This window comes from Tenrec ecaudatus, chromosome 3 (assembly GCF_050624435.1).
Source record: "Tenrec ecaudatus isolate mTenEca1 chromosome 3, mTenEca1.hap1, whole genome shotgun sequence".
Taxonomy (NCBI): Eukaryota; Metazoa; Chordata; class Mammalia; order Afrosoricida; family Tenrecidae; genus Tenrec; species Tenrec ecaudatus.
Window position 1 is genome coordinate 143,598,377 of NC_134532.1, and position 16,546 is coordinate 143,614,922.

At 40.7% G+C, this 16,546-nt stretch overlaps 1 protein-coding gene and 1 non-coding gene across 2 annotated transcripts in view; both read right to left on the bottom strand.

Annotated features, from left to right (window-relative positions):
• Positions 1–16,546, bottom strand: part of CFAP299 (cilia and flagella associated protein 299) — a 695,469-nt gene that overhangs the window by 600,868 nt on the left and 78,055 nt on the right. The window lies entirely within an intron of this gene.
• Positions 13,817–13,976, bottom strand: LOC142443834 (U1 spliceosomal RNA). Its single transcript, XR_012783577.1, has one exon. It is a non-coding gene; the product is annotated as a U1 spliceosomal RNA (small nuclear RNA).

The following is a 16,546-nucleotide window of genomic DNA, read 5'->3' on the forward strand; positions in this document are numbered from 1 at the left end:
GTTTTATATAATTTTTGAAATTCCTTTAAATTTAAAGTTTTTGGTCACAAGCAAACAGTTTTCAAAAGCCAAGATTTAAATTTATAAAATACATACTGAAGACAACTAGAATCATGCCTGTTAACACTTATTCAGACATTTGGTAGCAGGCTCACTTTCTTAAAGTCAAAGTTTAGATTTGCACTGTAATAATCAACCTAAGTGTAAACAAACCAAATGTGCTGTAAGATTTCTGCAATGCAGAGGTATAGTTCAAATTAACAAAACTAAAGCACCAGAGCCACCAAAGGAAATTAGCAAGTGAAGAATGGTGGTGACATAACAAGAATGCAACAGTAACATGTCACAATAAGATGTTAAACAGAACTATTCCTGGGTTATTACTTAGATGTCATAGTAATATATTTTAATAATTCTATGTTATAAATAATACATTTTCTCAATGTTATCAACTTAGTGAATATTTAATTATGTTCTAGACGTGGGTTCTTCTTCAACAGGCTAACAAAGAGTCATCTTATTCAGATAAATAACTGAAGCAATGGGTCAATCACAGCAGATGACTGACTGTATGAGTTGAGTATTGGGTGGGATGGATGGAAGCCTACCAGAATTTTCCTAGGCCATTTGCCAGAGGGAGCTGTTGTCAAGAAAAACAGTACTGTGATTTCACCTTTAAACTCTGAACTGCACATTGTGTGAGCTTGGCAAATACTCATCCAACAAATAATCCCATGCTATTTCTTAAACTCTTGCCAAATGCAATGAATCTTATTTAGTGGAAAAGATGTTTACTGCCAAGGAAAATACACATATTATATATAAAGTGTCAATAAGTCTGGAAATATTAGTTTACCTCGCTTTGTTCATGATTTCACTTTAAAAGAATGCAGTGGCCTTTCTTCTGAAATATTTTACCTTAATTAGTTCATTTTTTTCTCTCTCAATAAGACATTCTTTATATGTTATTATGTTTGTACATTATTAGCCTAGAGTGATAAGTTCACCTGGTTAAAACATGATGCTATTTGGGTAAAGGTTTCAAAGTCTGTACCCTCTGCCATCCCCTATTCCCATGCAGATGACATAAATTATTTAAATGACACTTTAGAGCTTAACTCCTACCATGTCTATTTATAGAACACAGATAAAGAAAAGCCACTGCCTGCTTTCGCTTTAAAATAAACTGTTTACAACAACAACAACAAAAATTGGTTGGTAATATTAGGAGCATAATAATTCTATAAGTTTCAAAGCTTTATAAGATTAAAATTAATGATTCTAAAAAAGAATGTGAGGAACTATAGCATAGAGACAAAAAATAGCATCAGAATAGCTGCTAGATGAAATAACAGGGACAAGAATACAGTACAAGTGACCCAACAAATTCTGCTAAAACACATGCCTTCAATTTTGCATGATTTTAGTGTCTTCTGCAGTAATATTCTTGCTAGCATCCTTACTAATTTACTTTGTAGCTGTATTTACTAATCTCTGAGAAACGTCAAGTTGACATGAATGTTTATTCCTTATAGTCACTTGATTATTCTTTATTTTCCCCATGGCACTCAATATGTGACAAATATTATCTATAACATTATAAATGGGCATTTCATATTGGTTTGAAAATATAAATTAACAGATATAAATGAATAGACACCAAAAATCAAGAATCTGAAACCCTAATGAAAAAGGAAACTCAAGTCTGCCATAAATCATTAGCAATAAGGAAAATGGCTCCCTCTTGTTTTAGTTTTGTTTTCACTGGCATCCCATGAAGCTCACCTTCCCAACAAGATCGCTGAAGACAAAGCAGATGCATAAGCAAATGTGAAGAAAGCTGATGGTGCCCAAATATCAAAAAATATACCATCTGGGGTCTTAAAGGCTTGAAGATAAATAAGCGGTCATCTAGTTGAGAAGCAACAAAGGCCACACAAAAGCAGCACACCAGCCTGTGTGATCATGAGGCATCTATGGGATCGGGTATTTGGCATTAAAGAACAAAAAGGCATATCATTGTGAATGAGGAGGAGTACAGAATGAGAGAGTGTGGAATGGGGACCCAAAGTGCATCTGTAGGCAACTGGACACCCCCTTACAGAAGGGTAGCGGGGAGGAGATGAGCCAGTTAAGGGCAGTATAGCAATGATGAAACACATAACTTTCCTCTAGTTCTTTAATACTTCACCCCCCCCCCACCCTACTATCATGACCCCAATTCTACCTTACAAGACAGACAGAAACTGGAAACACAGAGAATCCAGGACAGATAAATCCCTCAGGATAAATAATGAAAGTAGCTCTACCAGGGGGTTAAGGAGACAGTGGGGTAGAAAGGGGAAACCAATCACAAGGATCTACATATAACCCCCTCCCTGGGGGATGGTCAACAGAAAAGTAGGTGAAGGGAGATGGCAGACATTGTAAGACATGAAAAAATAATAATAATTTGTAAATTATCAAGGATTCTTGAAGGAGGGAGAATGGGGGATGGGGGGAGGGAAACAATGAAGGCCTGATACCAAAGGCTAAAGTAGAAAGCAAATGTTTTGAGAATGATGAGGACAACAAATGTACCAATGTGCTTGACACAATGGATGGATGGATGAATTGTGATAAGAGTTGTATGAGACCCCAATGAAATGATTTTTTTTTTAAAAAAGAAAGAACTGGGAAATAATCTAAGCATTATAGGTCAATGAAATGAAAATAAAATGTCCTAAATGCCTTTAATAAATAATTATAGTATATTTTACTCCCCTATCTAAGTACCCAAATTGCTATTAAGTGAGCAGATCATTGACTTGGGAGAAAAAAAAACTAGGGCTGTCAATCGTGAAGTGGGTTTTAACCTTTTCTGAGCCACATAAACTCATGGAGGCTCTAATGTTAAACAATGGGCACTAACTATGGAAAGGTTATACAAATCTTATACAAATGCCAAGAACAATTTTGGAGATATTTACAGAATTCATTAAGCCTTGAGAATTCCAGGACCTCCAAGAGGACACGAACCATAAAATTTAATATCTGTTACTTTTAAAAGACACAGCTAAAATTAATTGTATCAGTGCACAAAATAATTCCTTACACACAGAGGTCACTAAATTACTTTAAATCTTTATTTAACATGTTAAAATCTATTTTAATATGAGAGTTGACTTGATGACAGTGGATCAGCTAATAGGGTAAAAGATGTTAATTGGTGGCCTGGAAACTAAAATAAATGTTGGTGGAGGAGAATTATTTGGCAAAATAAGTTTTGAAATACTGCAGTCAACCAAGTTAAGCAGTTTCTTTACTACATGATTCCTAAGAGCTGTTGCCATATAGAGGCATAAAACTGGGAGAGAGTAGATCATATTTCCAGCTTTATTTAACCACAAACTTGCCTTTTCCTCAAAATACACATTACTTGATTTTAGAAATCATTTTCTTTTTTTATGAATATGTTACAATTTCTTAAATACTATCTAATGAGAAAAAAATCTATATTTTATTCCTCTTGTAAGAAACCTAGATATCAGTTTAAGAGGAACAGAATGGACTCTCTAAGCAGACATTTTAGAGATTTATTTTACATACCCACACTCAAAAGGCCTTATCTCTTAAATACTATTAAGACTTTACTTGAGCAAGCCATGGCCTCATGACTGTACAGAAGGTTGAGTCCCACAAAAAGGATCTGTTGAGGGGGTGAGGATAGGGAATCTAACCCACATAGTATGATTCCTTAAGAAATGAGTACTCATTCCTATCCCTGATAAGGACACATACTTCCAATGTTAACAAAAATTTGGTACAAACAGCAGCAAGGATATGATGTATTAAAGCATATCACACAGCAGAGTTAAACCAACAGAGCAGCAACTCAACCTATTTCCAGTGAGTCAGTTCTGACTAACAACCCTGTAAAGAGTTTCTAAGACCAAAACTCTTTGCAGGAGCTGACAGCCTCATTTCTCTCTCATGGAGCACCTGGTGGGCTTGAAGGGTTACCCTTGAGGTTAGAAATCCAAAGTCTGCTTTACCACTACTTGCACTAATTAATGAGAGTTCTCATGCAAATCGAAATAATTTTACTTTCAAATGTTAATTTATCTTAGATGTGATTTCCTAAGTAGGCTACTTCAAATATTAACAGCCCGTACAGTGAAGATTAAAACTAATGTACACATATACATATGTATCGCATTTGCTATTGAGATATAGTCAATTAATCTGAACTACCTAGAGCAATCCATTTTGTGATTTATTGTCAATTCTAGCCTCTATGCCTGTGGTTATAATCCTGTTTAGAGAGGGCTGTCTGATACAGACTTAAGGTGAGGTAGCTTGTTAGTTTCTATCCTTTTTTTTTAGTAGTCATTGCTTTTCCCAACCCCACCCCTCCTTTGGGGTATGGTCTCCATCAAAGCGATTACTCTGTGTAAGAACCATCTTGGACACACAGAGAACTCCTAGGACCATTAGTAGAAGAGCCACCAATGATGCACATTCAAGACCTTTGTCTGAAGTGGCAGTGGCCCAGCCCTGAGGCACGATAAGCTGTGCCACAGAGACCACAGGGTAGATAAAAGGAGCCAGACTAAGACCAGAGGGGCAGTGGAAAGGCAGAGGCCATGAGGCTGCTGGCTGAGGAGAGATGTTGCTTTGGACCAGTGACTCCATCTTAAATGCTTTCTGATCCTGACTTCTGGTGATTGCTATCTTCCCTAATAAACTCCCTTAGTTGTCAGTCCTTAGAGAACAATTATAGGTATGATTAAATTAGCTCCATAGAGCTAAAAGAGAGCAGGCTGGTTCATTTAATTGTTACATGAAATGCGCTTCAATTTGTTTATGCTAATTAGCATATTCAAACAGAAAATCTGTTTGAGTGTACCCTTACCACTACTACTAATAAACAAAGAAAAATGCACTGTCGTCAAGTAGATTCTAATTTATAGCAACTCTAAGAAGGTTCCAATACTCTTAAGTATTTATGGGAGAAGCCATCTCTTTGCCGGCAGAACATTTCTTGGTCTTCACCCACTGACTCATACAAAAATAATGTCCTACAGAGAAATTGTCACAACTGAACCAATAGACAACATCATGACAAACAGAGAAAAGCTCCAAGTTGCCGAGAATTTAACTTATTTACTTGGATTTACAAACAATGCCCCACAGTCAATAAATCAAATGGCATATTGCATTGGACAAATCTACCGCACAAGACTACTTTAAAGTGTTAAAGAGCTAGGATGTCACTTTGAGGACTAAGGTGTATGTCTTAGTCGAGGTTGACTAAAGAAACAAAATTTATAGGAACTCATATGTGTATAAACAGAGCTTTATATACAAGAGCAACTGAATATTGAGAAAACACCTCAGCCCCGTCGAGACTGAGCTAGGATACCAATCTGTAAAGTTCCTCTTCAGACAAAAAACATATACAATGATGCAGAATGCAAGAAGATCACAGGCCAGTGGGTGGGAAGTCTTGTGGATCCAGTGGCAGTGGAAGCATCTCAGGGCTGGTGTGGGTCTCCACATGGCTCCTCCAGCTCCAGGGCTGTAGCATAGCTCCATGTGTCTTCTCATCAGGAATACAAAACAGAGTGTGAACTATTTATCTCCCTGGTACCTCCAAATGAGGTCATCAAGATGTGACCTGATTGACAGACTAGACTCTAACACTTTGCAAGATGACGTCAAATTATGTAATGGCTGCTCAGAAGATGGCCAACCAGGGGACCCACATACTCTAAGAGCTCTTTTGAACAAGACAGGTTTGGTGCCCAGGTAGCCGAGTGGTAGGACTATGGTGAGTGAAATATCCCCCTGGGACAGCACCCCACGCTCACCCCACGCATTTGTTCTGAGCTGGGGCCTTCATGGGGCATCTCGGGTCAGTAGGCTACCGCCATCCCCATTAAGGCAACGACTAGGTATAACCCCACTCCATCCCCAGGCCAGGACCCTGTGCCCAGAAACGCTTGCCTGCTTTGCCAAGATGTGCTCAGCGGTGGCGGGACCCCAGCAGCAATTGCCCATTCGCGGGAGCCCACTAGGAGGGAAGCTTCCTTTTCCCACGGTTCCCCTCTCCCCACGTGGCAGGGATCTGCCCTTGGGCCCGCGTCCCTCCCTCCATTCATCCAAGGCCTGGGTGGCTGACCTGCAGGCTACCGGGGGCTGTGTGGGCAACACCCATGGGGGACCATCCACCCCCATCGCTGCCTGAGACTTCTCCACCGGCACACCGCTTGCCCGGCTGCCCGCCAGTCAACCTAGCTCCCGCTCCACTCCCGGCTGGGAAACGGAGCCGCATACTTCCTGCTGGCCCTAGCCGGCAGCCGGAACCCAATCCGTTTCTATCCCCCACAAGGCGTTTCCACCGGAGACACTTCAGGCTGGCCTGCCCCACCACGGAGACCTGTAGGCCCAGCCAGGGGCGCTAGACCTGCCTGCCACCAGGCGCCCCGTCCAGCGCTGACAGCGCAGGGCATAAGAATGGGTGCCCCTGCCTACTGGGAGCACGAGCGACAGGGATGTGCACTCTTGCCAGAGCGGCTTTACCCTCCTTCTGTGTGCTCTGGACAGCTCTCACCACCACGATGCCCTGCAGGGACCCAGCACCAACATCTAATCCTGCAAAATGGCATTGCGGCCTGTGCCTCTCTCAGCACCCCTTGCAACCTCAACCTTTTCCAGCCAGTGCAGGAGGCCTGCCCTGTGGGGCTTTTACCGCCTGTGTAGCCTCTCCCCACAGACTTAACTCTACAGGCATGCAAGGACCTGGGAGTGCTTGCTGAACTGAAGACCATTTTCCCTCCACGTAGCCTGGCTCCAGAGCCCAGATCAGCATCAAGTCCCATGGCAGCAAGGCCTTGCCCACCTCCACCTTCTATTAGGCATCACTAGAACATCTTTTATCTCATGCTGGCATTTCTCATTTATCTCTTTTACTTTCGTTTTTATTACTAAACCAAAAAAAGGCTGCTAAGGGTACCCTGACAAACCAGATCAAAGCAGCCTGGGGCACTCACTCAGGCTCCAGCCCCCACTCCAGTCACTGAAACATCTCACCACTGTGGGTCACTAAGCCTTTGGGGAACTCTGCCTACATAGCAGTCTGATCCATCATTATAGTAGGTCATAGGCAGTCAATGAAAGAATCCTTAACAGTAACACAGACAAGGTTCCCCTGGTCTCCCAGAAACATGGGGCCTATGAAAAGATCAAGGAAAAATCAACAGACCAAATCACTGCCCCCCAAAAAAACAAACACAGAGATGAAACATAGTAGTAGAGCTAATGTCTCTCATAGAAGAAACAGATACAGATCTGCCACAGAAGGAAATCTTCAGAAGTCTGCTCCCAGTAATACAGGAGATAAAGGAAGAAACACTGATTAAGGATGTAATGATAGAGGAGATGAAGTCCTAAATAGAAAGGATAGAGTCCACAATAGAGGGAATGAAGTTCAACCACCAAAAGGAACTGCAGGAGCTAACACAGGAGGTAGCAGAAGCGACAAGGAAGGTCACAGAATTTACAATTAGGCTTGAGGAGACAGAGAACTGTATCAGTGATCTCGAAGACACTAAAACAGACCTAAGAAAGTGAGAAAGACAGTCAGGAAAATTAAAGAAACATAGGATAGTCTGAGACCAATGGCAGATGCTATGAAGAGGAGTAATATTTGAATAATAAATCTACTGGAGCACAACATAGCACACAAGTCAACAGCCAAGATAGCAAAAGAATTTCGGGAAGAAAACTTTCCCACCCTAACAAGGGAGAACCAGGCACTCATACAGGAAGAGGAAATGACACCAACTACACTAGACCCCAAGAAGAACATGCCAAGACATATAATAGTAAAAATATCGAACTTAGAGGAAAAAGAGAAAATTTTACAAGCAGCAAGATAAAGGAAGACAGTCACATACAAGGGAGCGCAGGTAAGAATATGCTAAGACCTATCAGCAGATACCATGAATAGGAGGAGAGAATGGAGCAACATCTTCCAAAAGCTGAAAGAAAAAACACCTCCCCCAGAATCCTGTACCCTGCCAAGTTATCCATTAAGATAGATGGTGAGATAAGGGTCTTCCAAGGAAAAAGACTCAAAGAATATGTGGCAAGTTACCCAACCCTGGGGAAGATACTGGCTGACTCACTATGGCCATAGGATCAAACTCCACGAAGAACAAACAGGAGACCACCATATAGCCCATATCCATCTAGAAGCCAACATGCCAGCAACAATTACCAGGACAACAGGGTCTCAGATGGAAAAGAAAACAAGATAGAAATCTCCACTCAAACACAGCACACTGATATGAAGTGAGATAGGTAAAGACCCAAAACACAAAATAGGGTGTGGAAACTATGGATTCACAGATAGTGATTATAACTCTGAATTCCAATGGACTCAATTGTTACATTAAAATAAAAAGGCTTGAGGACTGGCTCAGAAAACATAATCCATCAATCTGTTGCCTGCAAGAGATACATCTTAAGCACACAGACAAGAATATACTAAGAATAAAGGATTGGTAGAAAGTTTACCAATCAAATTTTAACTCCAAAAAGGCAGGGGTGGCTATCTTAACCCGGGAGAAAATGAACCTCAAGATCTAAACCATAAAAAGAGACAAATAGAGAAACCACATAATGCTCAAAGGTTAAGTAAACCAAGAAGCACTTTGCATATTGAATATTTATGCTCCTAATAATGATGCAGCGAATTTCATTAAAAAAACTATTAAAAAGATGAAAAAAGAAATCACGAACTCAACAATAATATTAGGTGACTTTAACGCTCCGCTATCAGAGAAAGACAGATCACTGGGAAAGAAGCTTAGCAAAGAGGCTATAGAGCTAAATAATGTAATTAAGCAACAGGGCCTGATAGACATTTATAGAGCTGTCCATCCAAATGCAAAGGATTTCACATTCTTCTCTATTCCACATGGATCTTTTTCAAGAATAGACCACGTGCTGGGACATAAGTCCAGCCTGAGTAAATTCAAACACAAAGATATTATCCAGACATCTGTCTCAGATCACCAAGCAAAGCAAGGACAAACAATTGGAGGATGAAAAACGATCTTCTGCAACATGAATGGGTACAGGCCCAGATTAGAGAGGATATTAGGAAGTTTCTAGAAACTAATGAAAACAGAATACAATGTACCAAAACTTATGGGACACTGCAAAGACAGTTATCAGAGGTAGCTTAATATCATAAATGCATATATGAAAAAAAGAAGAGAGACGTATCACAGATACATTATCACAAAACCTGCAACAACTAAAACAGAGTAAGCAGAACAACCCCTCCGATAGCAAGACAAAAGAAATAATAAGTATCAGGACAGAGTTAAACCTATGAAAAGACAAGAGGAAAAATGCAAAAGATAAATGCAGCTAAAAGCTGGTTCTACGAGAGAATTAACCAAATTGACAGTAATCTGGCAAAGCTTACCAAGGGTAGAAAGGAGCAAACATCAATAGCCAGGATGAGGGATGAAACAGGGGCAATAACAACAGACCCCAATGATATTAAAGGGATAATCACAAAGTACTATGAAGGTCTGTATTCTAATGAATTCATAAACATGGAAGACATGGATAGATATTTAGAAAAACAATCTCCCTAGATTATCTCAGACAGAGATCAAGAACCTCAACAAACCCATAGCAAAAGAAGAAATAGAGAGGGTCATCAAAAATTTACCACCAACAACAACCAAAAAAGCCCCAGCACCAGATGGCTTCACAGTAGAATTCTACCAAGCAATCAGGGAAGAGTTGATACAGATCCTCCACAGGTATTCCATAACATAGAAGAGGAAGGACTGCAAACTCCCAAACTCACTTTATGAAGCCAGCATTACTTTGATACCCAAACAGGGCAAAGACCTCACAGTATAGAGCATTACAGAACAATATCTATAATGAACATAGATGCAAAAATACTTAACAAAATATTGGCCAATAGAATACAAGTATATAAAACATATCATCCACCACGACCAGGTAGGATTCATCCAAGGGATGCAGGGATGGTTTAACATCCGAAAATCCATCAATATTATACACCACATGGAGGGAAAAAGGATAAAAACCATATGATAATATCCATAGATGCAGAAAAACATTTGACAACATCCAACACCTATTCCGAATCAAGATACTCATGAAGATAAGGTTGGAAGGTAAGTTCCTCAAGCTGGTACAAACTATCTATGAACGACCAACAGCCAACATCATAGTCAATGGAGGAAAGACAAAAACAATCCCATTGAGAAAGGGTACAAGACAAGGATGCCCCCTGTCCCCACTTCTATTCAACATCATTTTGGAGGTTTTGGCTAACAACATAAGACAGTGGAAGGACATCCAAGGGATCCAAATGGGAGAAAAAGAGGTGAAACTATTGCTATTTGCAAATGACATGGTCCTGTACAATGAAAACCCCTTCTACTGGGTCATAAAGTAGATCAATTTCCGGTGGAAGCAACAATACAACATGACCAGTCATCTGTGCTCCAATGTTTATTGTGGCACAATTCACAATAACAAAGACTTGGAAACAGCCTAAGTTTCCATTGATAGATGAGTGGATTAGTAAACTTGGGCACATACACACAATGAAGTACTATGCAGCATGGTAAAGCATGGATGATCACATGAAACACGTCGTTTCATGGGAAGAGCTAGAAGAAATCAAGTGAAGTGAGGTAAGCCAAACTCAAAAGGACAGGTATAACATGAGTCCCCTGAGGTAAGTACAATCAGCACGCCAGGAATAGAAGAATAAACACGTATCTCACAATAAACGGGTGGAAGCATAGATAGTTGGAGGGAGGGCAGGCCACACCTAGGGAGGTACGTGAGAGCCCAACATAAAGAAGGGGAAGGGGGGGCAGGTAGAGGGAGAAGCGGGGTGGGGAGAAACTGAGTTGATGGCACGGGGGAAACAGGGCACTAACCCACCCGGGGGGAGAGTATTGGTTGTGTCCCCACAAACTGGAACATATATACGGACCCACCATGACACGCCAAACCATGAGGGCAACATAATGCATGGAGGAATCCGAAAAGAGACTGGACCACATGCCAGCCCTAACCAGAATTAGCCCGACCCCTACCACCAAAGAGAGTACCACAAAAAAATGAAAAGAGATAGTCTGGTGTGGGAAAGGAACTGACCTACCACACCACATCCAGAAGGAAGCTGAAGCAAAGGAAGGAAGAACGGAGTGGAGCACACCTGGGCCCACCAAGCTCAGAGGATGATAGCCCAGCTCAGAGGGCCCAATGTACAGAGAGGACCATATAGCCGGCCCCACGGCAAGATGCAACATCCTGCACTGACCCAGGGCCCTACACGGGACAACACCGGAGACACAATGTGGGATGTGCGACTGAGCTTCTCCCACCACACTGTGTCAAAACACTGGAGTAAGGAGATCCAGAGGGCGTATAAAGGATGGACTTTGGGGCCAGGACATGGAACCCCATCAGACTCATCTGGAAAATACTCCTAAAGTTTAACAAACAGACCTTGAACTACTAACAGGTTTTTCTTTCTTTTTCCTTTTTTTTCTCTTTTTTTCCTGTCATTTAGATTTGTGCTTTTCTTTTTTTACTCTTCTTTTAAATTTTATACGTCAGTGGCTTTTTTGTTTGTTAGCTTGTCGGTGTTGCTACAGTCATCGCCATGTTCTTCTGTGCCACTTTGGTGCTATCAAAGCCATCCCCAATTTTATGCACATATTTATATATCTGCAGGTACACCAAGATAAGATAGGCTGAAAAAACACTATCAGAAGAAAATAACGGGATCAACAGTCCTGGAGGGACATGAGAGTGTGGGAAGTGGGGGAAGGGAGGAGGTGTTGACCAACCCAGGGACAAAGGAACAACGAGTGGTTCAAAACCAGTGCTAGGAAGGGGATGGGAGGACTGCTAAGGAGTGACCAAGGGTAAGGTAATGGAAAGGAATTACTGAAACCAGATTGAAGGCTCAACATGGTAGTGGGACAGGAGGAAAGCATAAGGAAATAGAGGAAAGGAGTAGGGCACACAAAGAAGCCTAAATATAGACATGCACATATGTAAATATATTTATGATTATTGGGGAAATAGACCTTTGTGCATATATTTATAGGTTTAGTAGTAGGGTAGCAGGTGGACATTGGGCCTCCTTGTGCACATTCCCCTAATACAAGATTACCTTGCTCAGCTAAACAGTCATTTCATGAAACCTACCTTCCCAACATGATCACTGAAGACAGGTGTGTGCATAAGCAAACGTGGTGAAGACAGCTGATGGTGCCCAGCTATCAAAAAGAAATAGCTTCTGGGGTCTTAAAGGCTTGAAGGCAAACAAGCGTCCATCTAGCTCAGAAGCAACAAAGCCCACAGAGAAGAAGCACACAAACCTGTGTGAACACAAGGTGTTGAAGGGAACAGGTAGCAGACACCAAAAAACAAAAACCATCATTGTGTGATCACCTTCCCCACATAAATGCTGAAGACAAATGTGTGCATAAGTAAGTGTGGTGAAGAAGGCTGATGGTGCCCAGCTATCAAGAGATACAGTGTCTGGGATCTTAAAGGCTTGAAAGTAAACAAGCAGCCATCTAGCCGAGAAGCAACAAAGTCCACATGGAAGCAGAACACCTACATGTGTGATCATGAAGGGCTGAGGGGCCCAGGTTTCAAGCACCAAAGGTGGGGGGGGGTTGTATCATCGTGAATGAGGGGAGCACATGATGGGGACCCAATGCCCATCTGTAGACAACTGGATATCCCTTGCAGAGGGGTAGTGGGGATAAGATGAGTCACTCAGGGTTCAGTGTAGCAACACTGAAACTCACAACCTTCCTCGAGTTCTTAAACGCTTCCTCCGCTCAACTATCATGATCCCAATTCTACCTCGCAAACCTGGCTAGACCAGAGGATGCACAGCGGTACAGATGGGAACAGGAAACACATGAAATCTAGGACAGATGAACCCCTCAGGACCAGTGGTGAGAGTGGCAATACCGGAAGGGAAGGATGGGTAGAAAGGGGAACCGATCACAGGATCTACATATAACCTCCTCTCTGGGGAATGGGTAAAGGGAGATGCTGGGCAGTGTAAGATAAGGTAAAATAATAATTTATATGTTATTAAGGGTTCATGAGGGAGAGAGGAATAGGGAGGGAGGGGGAGAGAAAAAAGGAAAATGAGAAGCTGATTCCAGGAACCCAAGCTGAAAGCAAACTTTGAGAATGATGAGGGCAATGAATGTATTAAGTGTGCTTTACACAATTGATGTATGTATAGATGGTGATAAGAGTTGTATGAGCCCCAATAAAATGATTTTTAATTATGTAACTACCACAAAAGACCCGAAACATGGCATCTTCACTAGCTTCACATCATGTAAAAGCTGTGCTTTGTGCTGTGTCTGTAAATGTGCTGTGAGTTGGAGCTTACTTAAAATCATCTAATAACAATACTCTCTTTTTTTCCTTTCAAGATTCATTTTAATAATAATTGAAGCAACAAAATAAATATGAATTGAATGTATTCAGATAAATATAGAAATAATCAGCATACTAAATGCCCTAGCCATGCTTTTTAAAAATCAAATTAAACAGCAAAAGGTGGGGAAAAAGCAGAAGAAAACAGTTAAAAGCTGCAGCTTCTCTGTTAAGCAGGAAATACTGGTTAAGTTATCTTTGGTGATCAACTTCCAAAACTATCCTTATGTTATCAAATTCTTAATGTTGGGGAATAGCTGTTAATTAAATTATCTTTTTTTAGGGGAGAGCATGAACGCAGTCCCCCACTACCACAAATTATGCAGTGGAGTTTCCTCATTTGGGGAAATCGCAGAGTCGGCACACCCCAGGAGCAATGGATGAGCCTTGCCTGTGAAGCCACCTTCCTGATCATGGTAGCTCCCCTGCCAGGTAAGTATGATTAAATTATCTTATGTGTACTTAAACTAAAATCTCACGTTTACTGAGAAATCAACAGAGAGAGAAAACATTTCTAGTGAAATCAGTTTTCATCAAGTTCGTTTACCAGATTTTTTTTTTCTTTTTAACTCAAGAGCCTGCTATTTTTATACAAGACTGTAATCATTCCCCAGCAGAAAATCACTCCCCAGGCCATTCAGTGGCTTAATTAGCAATACCATCTACCCTTTTATTAGCAACCACACAATGAAAGAAATGTTTTAAAAACATGAAATAAGTAAAAAGGCAACATCTGATTAAAATTCAGTATATTATCTCTCTTAAATTGGATTATTGCAGGTACAGAACATACAACTGTCCAGAGGCTTGCTCAGAGCAAGGTTCCCTTCAATCATCAACAATGCTTTCTGTCTAATGTGTGTTTACATAGATTTTAAATTGAGAGACTTAGGGAAAGATAATTGAATGAGGCTAAAAGTCTGTCTTTAACTAAGGAAAGGGTAAAAATAAACCTTGCTCTAGAAAAGGTGTCCCCAAAATGACTTATCTGAAATTTGTATGTAGTAATAAAATGTAAGAGAAAATAGTGATTATTTGTCTAATAGTTGCCAGAAGCAAGAGCTAAGAACCCTCTAAATATCATTTGTTACTCAGCTATCACTTTTAACCACTTACAGAGACAATTATACCCTGCTGTCAACTTATTGTTGAAACCATGCGTTTTCAGTAATGACAGCATTTCTAATGAAATTTTTAAAAATGTAAATTTCAGGCAATATGGATATTGAGGCAATTAGTAAGACACATAGATCCCGTGGGGTCTTTGTTTCCAGTGTTGACAGGAGATCCAAACAGCCCCACCCCGACCCCCACTGGATGACAGCATGCACTAAGAGGTGGATAGCAGCTTCCCACTAAACCTTGTAAGAGGAAAACACAGGGGGGCATAGATTAACCAGAGGATTAATTCAACATGTCCATAATGATAACAAAAAAGAAAACACTACCAACTCTGACTCATAGTGACGCTGTAAGACAGAGTAGAAATACCCTGTAGGATTTCAAGGCTATCAATCCATATTTTTTCTCCCACGAATTTGCAGATTCAAACAGGCAATCTTGATTACCTGCTTAGCGCTTAACCAGCCCACCATGAGGACTCCTCCTGTAAACATTAAAGCAAACACAAACCCATGGCGACTGAGCTGCTTTGAAGCCCTAGGGAGCCCACAGAGCAGACTATAATGGCTCCATGGGGTTTCTGAGATTAGAAATCTTTACTAGAGCAGAGAGCCTCATCTTTCGCAAAAGGAAGGGCTGCTTTTGGTTTGTTTTTGCTTTGAAATACTGACCTTTATACTTAGTAACCCAATGCTTAATTCACTGTACCACCAGAGCTCCTTCAAGTACTCATGAAGGATCTATTATTCTTCCAACAAATAATTGGCAAAATATAAGCCATTGTGTGAAGGAAAAATAAAAAATCACATGAGAAATGTGATCTTGCAAGAAGCATTTATTCAGATATTTAATGAATAGAAATAACACAGTTTATAATCCAGTTACTAGCAGGAAACTTAGACTAAACCAGGTAACCACACAAAATGAGCCTTAGAGATACAAAAGTTAAGTACTAGCTTGCTAAGCAAAATGCAGGAGGTTCAGAGCCACCAGCTGTTCCAAGAGAGAAAGATGCAGCAATCTGATCCTATAAAAATTTATAGCCTTGAAAACTTATGGGACAGTTTCCCTCTTTCTATGAAGTCTGTATAAGTTGGAAAGGAGTTAACATCACACAAAACAAAAACAAAAGTAACACAGAGTACTATGAAAATCCAAACGAAAGAGTGCAGGTTCTACACATTCAGTACTATAGAGTACTTCCCGTATTATTGGTATTATTGTAAATCAATTAAATTCGGAGTCCTTTTCCTTTTCTATTTAAAATTGAGACATGTAAGGAGTATAGTATATTGAATTTTTCAAGGTAACAGATTCCATAATTTCCAATGTTCTTCAGTCTTATTATCCCTCAAATGTATTCAAGGAAACACCATCCTTCTTATGAGATCCTATTAATACTAACAGATAGGAACTAAAAAATACATCATACTTTTGTGATTAATAGTTTCTGTGGAGCCAGTTCTGACTCATGGTGGCCTCGGGTGTGCAAGGCACAAGTGCTTCACAGGGTTTTCAAGGCTGTGTTTTGAAAGCAGACCCCAGGTCTGTTTTCCAAGGGCGTTTGAGTTGGTTCAAACCAAACTTTCTGCTCCTACACTAGTGCTTAACCTTTGCACCACCCAGGAATTCCTATAAATACTATTTTTTAAAATGTCAAAACACTGCCATCAACTCAATTCCAGCTCACAGTGACTCTATAGAACAAAGTAGACCTGCTCCTTAGGGTTTCTGAGACTAACTCTTTGTGGGTAGGGACAGCCTCATTTTTCTCCTAGTGAACTCCTGAGAGATTTGAACTGCCAACCTCAATCCAAGATCTAGTCCACCAGGCAATCATAGCATAGTACTGTTAATAGAAGAGTTAGTGGTTCAAATCCATAGTCTT